This window comes from Electrona antarctica (assembly GCF_951216825.1).
Source record: "Electrona antarctica genome assembly, chromosome: 2".
NCBI classification, from domain to species: domain Eukaryota; kingdom Metazoa; phylum Chordata; class Actinopteri; order Myctophiformes; family Myctophidae; genus Electrona; species Electrona antarctica.
In genome coordinates, this window is record NC_136807.1 from 42,007,269 (window position 1) to 42,020,252 (window position 12,984).

Consider the following 12,984-nt stretch of genomic DNA (forward strand, 5'->3'; position numbering starts at 1 on the left):
GAGCTGGCAACAGTCAACTAGGGGGAGGAGAAGCTTGTGGGATGAGGGTTCAAACAATTTCAATACATAGAAAAACACTTAAAACTGCAAAATCACTTGCCACACTAGGTGGATTAAGTGCACACTAAACAGACAGCATGCAGTGAATAGAAGGGACAAGCCCTCCAGACAGTTCGACCCCACTACAACTCGTTTCCAACTTATCCAAGTAGCACAAGAAATAAACAACGTTGCAGTTGGGTTATCAATTAAAAATAAAATACAATACAAAAAGGATTATAAGGTCTAGAAAAGGGGCGAAAGGAGCTAAGTCTATAAAATAAAAGTAAGTAAGTAAGTAAGTAAACAGTAAGCTCCCTAACCCTACTCCACTACATCTCAGAGGCAAAGAGTACTTTTACTGCTACTCCACTACATCTCAGAGGCAAAGAGTACTTTTTACTGCACTATAATTATTTGAAAACTTTAGTTACTTTGTAGATTTTTTTATATTATTTCAAAACATACATTAACCACTTCAGCCTTATTCAAACTTTGGCCATTTGAAAATAGCAGATCTACAAGCTCACAACGTGCCGCGATGCGACATATTGTGAGCTTTTAGATCTGTTTTATATAGTAAAACAATAGTATATGTGCTACTCACAGCTAACACTGTGAGTACAGTAGCATCTGAACGTCTAAATAACAACAGTGATTCTTCAGATGAATTGAGTATGAACTGAAGGACATCAATGGAAACAAGCCATAGGCTTTACTGAGTTATAAATCCTCTTATTGTATTGAACTGTACTTTACTGTGCTTTTCGTTTTTCTCCTGCAAACTGTTAATAAAGTATTAAGTCAATCAATTCAATTCAAATTAAAGCTGCAAGCAGCGATGACCGGGCCCTCGCAAGTGTACGTTACAGGCAAATATCGACCAATCAGAACTGGGAGCAGAGAGGATTTCCAACTGAGTCCAGTGAGGTGACTCATGACTGTAACACAATCTGTTCAAAGGTTATGGCAAATCATAGAAAATATAACATATTGACCAATCAGAAGAGGGGGGGGGGGGCTAAGTTTCACCAATGAAGGTCAAGGACTCAAAACCAAGTCCGATGACACCACCCACAAGTCTGTATGTCAAACCATTGAAAAGTTATAGCAAAAATAGGAACTATCAAATATCGACCAATCAGCTGCTATTATCACTTCCTTGGCGTTGAAATGTGACGCGTCGCCACGGTCACGGCATTTTACCAAAACGTTTGTGTTTTATTGTGTTGTCTTTTGTGTACAGAGCGAGTTTTATGTGGAACGGACCATCCTGCTAGGAGGAGTTTGTTAAAGTGCGACACGTGGAAATGGCATAAATTGCGGCAAAACACCACAATAAATTCAACATGGCCGACTTCCGGTTCTGTTAAGGTCATGGCGCCAAGAGACTTTTTTATAAGTCGGGACATGATACAGCTGTGTACCGATTTGCATACATACTGTTTTGGGGCTTGAAGCGCAAAGTTGTGTAGGGGGCCATTACACACACACACACACACACACACACACACAGAGAGAGGGAGAGAGAGAGGTAGAAATAGTTTGCTGTCGTTAGTTCGGACTCTCGCCCAATGTGGACCGGCAATATGCCATGGACCAATCAGGGTCATGGATGCCTCTCCACCAACGGCAAGGTCACAGCAATGGGAGAGGGAGGTGGCCCTTAAAAGGGCCGTTGGGGGGAGGGGGGGAGGTGTTAGAGCGCCCTCTGCTGGCAGACAGCGGCCCTGCACAGAGGACAGCGTGCCGCACAGAGGCGGCAGCAGCAGGCGTGTCCACAGGCAGAGGGGAGCGGAGCTGGAGTCTGACCCGGTACCACAGAGGCCCGGTTCAGCTGCATCTCCACCTCCAACTCCCTCTTCTCCTTCAGCAGCCAGGGGACGGTCACCTCGCGGTGCCAGCGCTCGATGCGCGCTCTGTTCTTCAGCACCTCGCGGATCCTGCGCTCCATCACCTCCGGCGTGGACTCCAAGCCCAGGTGGAACTTGAGTCTGAGGAAGGCTCTAGCCATCCTGGACCGTTGGGGCAGCGTGGTACCTTTATGGTAGCGTCTGTCCGCTAGTGGAGAAGAAGACATGTTGGAGATAAACTCTTACTGAGAGAAGAAGACAAGATGATGATGGTGACACAACAATTGATCATGAGACTTCCGCTCTCACCATGGCAAGACGTGTTTTTTCTAGCTCCTGCGCGTCTGACTCAAAGTCACGGATTTTTCCACATTTTCTCTTCCTCCTCCTATGGTGTACGGATTCCTATCTTAATATACCAAGGGGATTACATCGAGGTGAAATGGAGAAAAACAAAACCGTAATAGAGGATTTTCAACCGGATTCTCACAGCGACTTTTACCTGGTCAGTGAAGAAGTCAACGGGATCAATGGAAAACGGCCTGGATACGGCTTAGCAGCTATTCAATCCCTTCTAGCCCAAAGAGACAAACTCCAGATTAACAAAGGGAAGAGATCTTTCTTTCTCATTATTTTGTTACTGTCTGGCGACATCGAGATTAACCCTGGTCCCGTGAACACACGACAAATGGCAAGGCTGCTCCGGAGTGAACAAGAAACCGGAGAGAACAAAGGAATCCCCATCGACTCAACAACACCAATGCCGACCAGCCAGGCGACGACCAACAACAACAACACCGCTAGCATCCTTCATCACCACCAGCCAACCTGCACACCCATGCTGGATATACACGCTGATGTCCCGGCTGTGAATACTACATTCGCAAGAGCCGAGCGCGTCCCAGACAACAGCAGGCGGAATGATCCTACATCGGCGGCAGTCGAGGCAAAAGACACGGACAACACCACCATCTACAGGCGTGAAGAGTCTCCACATCCAACCAAGGGGGACAAAGCGGCTGGAGACGGACACCGTGATACTTTACCTGCTATTTCTGCTGTTTCTCCGGTCGACACCATGGCTCAATCGGCCCAACCAGAGCCCTCAACAAACCTGGACGAGGGACCCCATCCCCCACTCCCGCCACCCCACGACGACCCCCACGCACCCCCCACCCTCCCCCCACGGCACCCCGCGGCTTCTACAGACATCAACAATGGCCCTCCGCTCCGCTATTTCGCCACGGAGGAAATAAGCACCATAGTCAGAGCCAACGGACTTCATATCTTTCACCTGAACGTCAACAGCATTGGACCCAAAATGGCTGAAATCAGGCATATGTTTCAATGCGGTAAGGCGAACATCATTAGCTTCTCTGAAACCAAACTTGATGAGTCAACCAAAGACCCAGAAGTTGAAATAGAGAACTATTCCTTGATCAGAAACGACAGAAACAGGCATGGTGGTGGCGTGTGTATGTATATTCACAAAGACACTGAATATGTTACTCGTACTGACTTACAGCATGATGAAATTGAAACTGTGTGGGTTGAATTAATTTTCAAAAAGGCTAAATCAGTATTAGTGGGCACCGTCTACAGACCGCCTGACCAACATGGGTTCTATGATATACTTGAGGGGTGCTTAGCTGAGGAGGAATGTGTAGAGAAAATCCTGATTGGCGACTACAATACAGACATGCAACGTAAGGAAGCACCTGTGTTTAAGTCATTCAGTAAGTTCTGTGATCTACATAGTGTCAGTCAGCTAATTACCCAACCCACTAGAGTGTGTGATTCTACTCAAACTGTCATTGATCTCATTCTGTCCTCGGACAAATCCAGAATCTCCAAGAAAGGGGTTATTGTATGTGGGCTTAGTGATCATTTTATGATATTCTGTACCCGCAAAATACAAAAACTTAAGACCGGCTGCCACAAAACAGTCATATCAAGGGACCTCAAAACCTACTCTAGTGAGGTCTTTAACCAAGTATTGGAGAGTCTGGATTGGTCCGATGAGCTTAAAAGCACACTTGTCGAAGAAGCTTGGCTTGGCTTCAAAACCAAATTTACATCAGTACTGAACTACATGGCTCCTTTGAGAACCACCAGGGGCAAAACCCGCTCGGAACCATGGATGAATTCGGACATACTGGCTGCAATGAAAGCCAGAGACAAAAAATGCTCTGAAGTTCTAAAATGCAAGTCAAAGCTAGCCAAGCGCTTCGACAGTGTTCGCCAAGCTCGTTTGAACAACCTAAATACACAACGAATCAAACTACGAAACAGTGTAACTGCCATGACCAAATCAGCTAAAAGTAACTTCATTAATGATAAAGCTCAGGAAAACAAAAACAATCCTCATGAGCTCTGGAAGCTACTAAACAATCAACTAAGCTATGGTCAGAAACTAAAAACCAGATTTTCGAACATAAACATCAAATCTGACAACACTCTCATCACTGACAACCTTGATGTGGCCAACTACTTGAATATCTTCTTTACAAACATAGCAACAACTCTGGTTAACAAACTGCCCTCCCACTCTGGGCTCTTTGGTGTAGAGCACATTACAACCTTCTACAAAAACCTAGGTGTTTGTAAAGACGATTTTAAACTAGTTATGGTAACAACTGATGAGGTAATTAAGAAACTGAGTGCCCTCCAACCCCACAGGCCATGACAACATTCCCTCCAAATTTCTCAGAGACTCAGCCATCTCTATAGCTCCAATCATCACCCACATAGTAAACCTCTCCATCAAACAGGGACAGGTCCCCCAAGATTTCAAACTGGCCAAAGTAACCCCCTTGCACAAGAAAGGGAGTAAATTAGACCCCGGCAACTACCGCCCTATTTCTATTCTTAGTTCCATCTCGAAAGTGATGGAAAAAATAGTCTATGAACAGGTTGAAAAGTATCTTGCCACTAATAAATTATTGTACGAGTTCCAATCTGGCTTCAGAACATCCCACTCCACTGACACATGTCTTCTCTATTTGAGCGACCACATCAAACAAGAGGTGGACGCTGGCAAATACTGCGGCATGGTCATGCTGGACCTCCGAAAGGCTTTTGACACCGTGAACCACTCCATACTGGTTAACAAGCTAAAAGCAATTGGTTTCGATAGCACATCAGTGAGCTGGATGCAATCCTACCTGGAGGGGAGAGAACAGATGGTGGAAGTGAACGGAACACTGTCCCCCCCCCTCCCAGTGAGTTGTGGCGTTCCACAAGGAAGCATACTAGGGCCTCTACTGTTCCTAATATATGTAAACGACATGACTTCAGCCTGTGACTGCAACTTGTTCCTGTTCGCAGATGACTCAGCACTGCTGGTCTCGGACAAGGACAAACTGCAGGTTGAAAACGCCCTCAGCTCTGAACTCGGTAGAATCTGCACCTGGCTCGCTGATAACAAACTATCTTTACACCTGGGAAAAACTGAATCCATTCTCTTTGGCTCTATTAGTAATCTCAGCAAGGCAAATGGCTTCTTGGTTAAAGTGGGTGACAATGTTATCACACGTAAAGATGAAATTACCTACCTAGGTTCCATCCTGGAGGCTAATCTTTCCGGTGATAAAATGGCCACCAACGTAATCAAAAAAGTCAACCATAGAACAAGATTCCTCTACAGGATCTCCTCACTGGTCAACAAAAACACCTTGAAGACCTTAACAGGAGCCCTTGTACAGGGTTTCTTTGACTATGCATGCACCTCCTGGTACCACAGCACCTCAAAGGCCCGTAAAACCAGGCTCCAGACTTCCCAAAACAAACTGGTCAGGCTCCTACTTGATCTAGCCCCCCGAACCCACCTCACCCCTGCCCACTTCGACAGGCTGGAATGGCTTAGGGTCGACGACAGAGTACAGCATCTTGCAATGGGTCTGGTCCACAAGATTCGATACACCACCAAGATACCCATGTACCTGTCTAGATACTTCCTTAATGTTAACGAAGTCCACACCCACAACACCAGAGGGAGTGCAACGAACCATGTACAACCCAGATTCGGCACAAACAAGGGACTAAATTCTTTTCGCTCCTATGCCACCAAAATGTGGAACGCCCTACCAACTGTCATTAAGACATGCGAATCCCTTGACTCCTTCAAAACCGCTCTCAAAGGGCACCTACGGATGGCTGCAATTCGAAACTGGCCCCCGTAAAATCTGAATCCCCCCCCCGCCCCCCCCTTCTTTCCCCTCACTGTATATATTTCTTTTCCCTTTTTACCTCCTTTTTGATGAATTCCTGTTCTGTCTATAGAAGTGTCTATTTGTACGTCTCTAAATGTTTTGATGATTTGAACATGGTGGACCCTGTTGGAAACAAGTGTAATGCTTAATTGGGTCGTCCACTCACAGTTAACAGCCTTTGTATTGAGTTTGTGCTTGAAATGTACTGTAATTCTGCAAACTGTTAATAAATTCTTCAATCAATCAATCAATCAATGATGTGGCTTCTCTGGAAACACCTCGTCCTTTTATCCAGGACGTCAGCCAATCGCAGAGTTCGCTGACGTGGCTCATTTGAATAAAATAATACACAAACAAACGAGATTCACGCGTTGCCATGGGGATGCAGCGCGCGTGGCTCATTTGAATAAAATAATACACAAAACGCACTGGCGTTGCCATGGGGATGCAGCACTGCGCGCGCACCCATCAACAACGCAACGGGACGATGACGTCGTGCGAGTGACGCGGTCAACTGTGATTGGTCGACTCAATGCTGCACAACTAGGCCTTTGTTGACATCTCGTAACCCTGGTGATTATTAATGTATCTGGACTGAGCGGTGAGTTCAAAGCTGTGTTTATTATTATTATTGTTATTGTTAGTGTTCATTTGTTGATAATAATGTGTGTCTGTGTACAACGATGCAGTCTCCCGGCTAGCTGCTGATAGCAAGCTATAGCTAGCTGTAGATGCTGCTAACATTATAACTCTATGGAAGCTAGTTAGCACCATGTTAGCTGCTAGCTATGCTATGACTAGGGTGTTAGCTAGCTAGCTGTGCTATCTAGTTAGCACCATAGAGTTATAAGGTCGATTTTGATTGATTGATTGATTGAAGAATTTATTAACAGTTTGCAGAATTACAGTACATTTCAAGCACAAACTCAATACAAAGGCTGTTAACTGTGAGTGGACGACCCAATTAAGCATTACACTTGTTTCCAATAGGGTCCACCATGTTCAAATCATCAAAACATTTAGAGACGTACAAATAGACACTTCTATAGACAGAACAGGAATTCATCATAAAGGAGGTAAAAAGGGAAAAGAAACATATACAGTGAGGGGAAAATAAAGGGGTGGGCGGTGGGGGGGATTCACGTTCAGCTCCGTTAATTTGTTTGTTTTCCTTGGAGGAGCTGCGTTGGGTCCCCAAGTCGGCTCCGTGGCCGTACCTTGAGTTGGCTGTGTGGCCGTGACCGTCTCTTGTGTTGTCCTTGCGTTGGGTCCCCAAGTTGGCTCAGTGGCCATACCTTGAGTTGGCTGTGTGGCCGCGACCGTCTCTTGTGTTGTCCTTGCGTTCGTGTTTGAGGGATTCCGATTTTACAGGGGCCAGTTTCGAATTGCAGCCGTCCGTAGGTGCCCTTTGAGAGCGGTTTTGAAAGAGTCAAGGGATTCGCATGTCTTAATGACAGTTGGTAGGGCGTTCCACATTTTGGTGGCATAGGAGCGAAAAGAATTTAGTCCCTTGTTTGTGCCGAATCTGGGTTGTACATGGTTCGTTGCACTCCCTCTGGTGTTGTGGGTGTGGACTTCGTTAACATTAAGGAAGTATCTAGACAGGTACATGGGTATCTTGGTGGTGTATCGAATCTTGTGGACCAGACCCATTGCAAGATGCTGTACTCTGTCGTCGACCCTAAGCCATTCCAGCCTGTCGAAGTGGGCAGGGGTGAGGTGGGTTCGGGGGGCTAGGTCAAGTAGGAGCCTGACCAGTTTGTTTTGGGAAGTCTGGAGCCTGGTTTTAAGGGCCTTTGAGGTGCTGTGGTACCAGGAGGTGCATGCATAGTCAAAGCAACCCTGTACAAGGGCTCCTGTTAAGGTCTTCAAGGTGTTTTTGTTGACCAGTGAGGAGATCCTGTAAAGGAATCTTGTTCTATGGTTGACTTTTTTGATTACGTTGGTGGCCATTTTATCACCGGAAAGATTAGCCTCCAGGATGGAACCTAGGTAGGTAATTTCATCTTTACGTGTGATAACACTGTCACCCACTCTAACCAAGAAGCCATTTGCCTTGCTGAGATTACTAATAGAGCCAAAGAGAATGGATTCAGTTTTTCCCAGGTGTAAAGATAGTTTGTTATCAGCGAGCCAGGTGCAGATTCTACCGAGTTCAGAGCTGAGGGCATTTTCAACCTGCAGTTTGTCCCTGTCCGAGACCAGCAGTGCTGAGTCATCTGCGAACAGGAACAAGTTGCAGTCACAAGCTGAAGTCATGTCGTTTACATATATTAGGAACAGTAGAGGCCCTAGTATGCTTCCTTGTGGAACGCCACAGCTCACTGGGAGGGGGGGGGACAGTGTTCCGTTCACTTCCACCATCTGTTCTCTCCCCTCCAGGTAGGATTGCATCCAGCTCACTGATGTGCTATCGAAACCAATTGCTTTTAGCTTGTTAACCAGTATGGAGACATGCGAATCCCTTGACTCCTTCAAAACCGCTCTCAAAGGGCACCTACGGATGGCTGCAATTCGAAACTGGCCCCCGTAAAATCTGAATCCCCCCCCTTTTCCCCTCACTGTATATGTTTATTTTCCCTTTTTACCTCCATTATGATGAATTCCTGTTCTGTTCTTTGTCTATATAGAAGTGTCTATTTGTACGTCTCTAAATGTTTTGATGAATTGAACATGGTGGACCCTGTTGTAAACAAGTGTAATGCTTAATTGGGTCGTCCACTCACAGTTAACAGCCTTTGTATTGAGTTTGTGCTTGAAATGTACTGTAATTCTGCAAACTGTTAATCAAATTTTCAATCAATCAATCAATCAGGTTAGCTGCTAGCTATATGCTATCGGCAGCTGCTAGTGTAGCAGAGTGGCTCAGAGCCTCAGCCTGGTGGCCTCAAAAGTCTAGTATCCGGGTCCCTTTGGTCTAGTGGTTAAGATGTTGGACTTTCATGCGGGAGCCCCGGGACCGAGTTCCAAACCCCGGGTGTTACACTAGGCTCGCTAGCTGTAGGTGCTGCTAACCTTATAACTATATGGTGCTAACTAGCTAGCTATGCTACCGGTAGCTGCTAGCTGTTATGAATCAACCCTTTGAGATGTTGATGAGCCAAATTAAAGCTTAATGTCTCACTTCATCAGCTCTATTCTTAATGCATTTATACCAGAATCTATTCTTCTGTGTTGTGTTTATAATCTATTCTACTGACTGTTACTGTGTTTATACCATATTATAATCTATTCTACTGACTGATACTGTGTTTATACCATATTATAATATATTCTACTGACTTACTGTGTTTATACCATATTATAATATATTCTACTGACTTACTGTGTTTATACCATATTATAATATATTCTACTGACTGATACTGTGTTTATACCATATTATAATATATTCTACTGACTTACTGTGTTTATACCATATTATACTATATTCTACTGACTGATACTGTGTTTATACCATATTATAATATATTCTACTGACTGTGCAGCAACACACATTTACACCAGTTGTCTGAATGTGTTTTGATTCAAGGTTTCAAGGTTCTTTATTACCCCTCACCCCTGTTGTTCAACCTCAACATGGCCAATAAGGATATTTAACACTGAGGTGCCCACAATGTTTACGTGCCCACTCTTCCTGCACCATTTTGCAATGCGAAATGCCACCGAATTTGTCAGAGGTGATCATAATGGTAAACGGCACCTACGGACGGCTGCAATTCGAAACTGGCCCCTGTAAAATCAAAATCCCTCAAACACGAACGCAAGGACAACACAAGAGACGGTCGCGGCCACACAGCCAACTCAAGGTATGGCCACTGAGCCGACTTGGGGACCCAACGCAAGGACAACACAAGAGACGGTCACGGCCACACAGCCAACTCAAGGTACGGCCACGGAGCCGACTTGGGGACCCAACACAAGAGACGGTCACGGCCACACAGCCAACTCAAGGTACGGCCACGGAGCCGACTTGGGGACCCAACGCAGCTCCTCCAAGGAAAACAAACAAATTAACGGAGCTGAACGTGAATCCCCCCCACCGCCCACCCCTTTTTTTCCCTCACTGTATATGTTTCTTTTCCCTTTTTACCTCCTTTATGATGAATTCCTGTTGTCTATATAGAAGTGTCTATTTGTACGTCTCTAAATGTTTTTGATGATTTGAACATGGTGGACCCTATTGGAAACAAGTGTAATGCTTAATTGTGTCGTCCACTCACAGTTAACAGCCTTTGTATTGAGTTTGTGCTTGAAATGTATTGTAATTCTGCAAACTGTTAATCAATTCTTCAATCAATCAATCAATCAATGGTAAATGGTGCATTTATATAGCGCCTTTATCCAAGGCGCTTTACATAGATTGTGCATTACATTCACCCATTCACACACTCATTCATACACCGATTGCGGCGGAAGCCCAAGGACACTTCGACATGTAGACAGGAGGAGCCGGGATTCGAACCGCCGACCCATGGATCATTGGACGACCTGCTCTACCTCTTGAGCCACAGTCGCCACAGTCATGTGTGTAAGCTAGTAGCCTGCACACAGCGCTACTCATCATGTGTGTAAGCTAGTAGCCTGCACACAGCGCTACTCATCATGTGTGTAAGCTAGTAGCCTGCACACAGCGCTGCTCAAATAACAAGCTATTGGAAGCTATTTTTCGGAGGCACTCTATGTTGAATCAAACAAAACAACACGCTTAGTGTTTGGGGACATGTTCTGTTATGTGTCTGCTGTCTCTGTGGATTCAGCGCGTGTAAACCCAGCATCATAATCCAGTTGTAAAATGGCTGGTTAAAGTCTGCATCTTTGTTTAGTTTTTTCGGTTAAAGTCTGCATCTTTGTTTAGTTTTTTCAGAGTTTATCAGTGAGCGCGCCGCCGCCACTTGTACGACATGCGCAGAGAGAGAGAGAGAGAGAGAGAGAGAGAGAGAGAGAGAGCGATAGAGAGAGAGAGAGAGAGAGGGGACTCTGTGATTGAGCCAAAATGAAGTAATATTTTATTATCTACTAACATAGCTGCCCAGCGCCCGTGCCTCAGTGCCCGTGCCTCAGCGCCCGTGCCTCAGCGCCCGTGCCTCAGTGCCTGTGCCTCAGCGCCTGTGCCTCAGCGCCCACAGAAAAAACAGATTGATTTTTTCTATTTGCCTTTTCCAAGTATCACCGGTGCGACCTCGTTAAATTTTAAGTAGCACCTTAATAAATTAGGTGCCATATGTGACCTATTAAGTCACACACTGGAGCCCTGATTCTATACAAGGCTATGTCGACACAAAATGCTATCTAAACTAGATAATTTGAGCCTTTGCGTACGCCTGTAAGGTCGTCGAGGCTAGGGCAAGTGCTACAGGCTATGATGGAGTCTGAAGAGGTGGGTTTTCAGCCTAGGGCGGAAGATTGGGAGTCTGCAGCTCTGATTGCAATGGGAAGGAAGTGCATTCCATAGTTTAGGATGTGTGGAGCGTTTTCCCGGCATTTTCCCAGAGTCATCCCGGCATTTTTATTTTATATTTTTTAATGGAGGGACATACAGGAGGCTGACATGAAATGGGGAGAGGGATGGGGGGTGACATGCAGTAAAGGCCGTCGGGATCGGGAGTCAAACCCACGGCACACTGCCAGACTGGATTGCCAGCCAAGGTGCCTGGACCGCTGAGCCACGGCCCAGGCCTGTACTGGCGTTTTTAGTGAATGTTCTTCCAGCTTCCCTGCGTTGCTGAGTGCCCGGGAGGGTTTGTAGAGTTCAATAAGACTTGCAATATATGGGGGTGCCATACCTTTGGTTGCTTTGAATCAGAGCATCAGAGCCAATGGAGGGAGCAGAGAAGGGGGAGGAGCAGCGACCGGGAGCCAATGGCGGGAGCGGGGAAGGGGAAGGGGGAGACATGTCAGAATTTTGGCTGGTTGAAGACCAAGCAAGCTGCGGCATTTTAGATTAATTGGAGAGGCTTAAGTGCCCATGCCAGTAAGGAGGGAGTTACAATAGTCAAGTTTTGACATTCAGTTGTTGTTTTTTTGTCACTGTGTTTTCCACAGACCACTGGGAGAGATTACGTTATCAGGAGATGAACTCCAAAAGATCTTCATCCACATCAGAGGATCAGCGACAGATGGACCAGAGACATGGACCGCTTGATGCAAGACTCAACCCTGTAGTAAAGTTGTACAGGATATGTACAGGATTAGTCCCAGGGAAAGTGCAATTTTAAACTGTATATTTACAATTTACAATTTAGGCATTTAGCAGACGCTCTTAATCCAGAGCGACTTACAATAGGCAAGAACAAAAAGCATGGGAATACATCACATATGTAAAAATGCATTTATCGCGAAACATGCGTAAGCTAAGAACGTGACTAGAACATATCTATATAATGACACTATACATATAAACTATAACTAGAACATATCTATATAATGACACTATACATATAAACTACACATATATGCTATACTATGCTGTACATATATACTATGAAGTGCTATGACTACATACAATGCACTTATTGTGCTGTCTACATGACATGCTATAAGTCTGTTTCAAATGCTATATAAGTCTATGAAGTGCTGTCTAAGGGGGGTAGGGTATATATTTCTTTAGTCCCAGACAAAGTGCAATTTTAAACTGTTTATTCTTATGCCACTCTTATTTGTCATTGTCACAGTATGCAAATGTCAAGTATGTGAAAATAAACAAACTAGTCTAAATCTCATCTCTATTTATTCTTATTCTTAGAGTTCTAGATTACCGTATTCTTCTCTTTGGGAATGTTGTCCAGCTGCCTACAGATACAATTATACTGCTTTACAGTACATTTAGCAATTAAAAGAACTACAAGTAACTTCATGGAATAAATTATAGCCTACTTGGT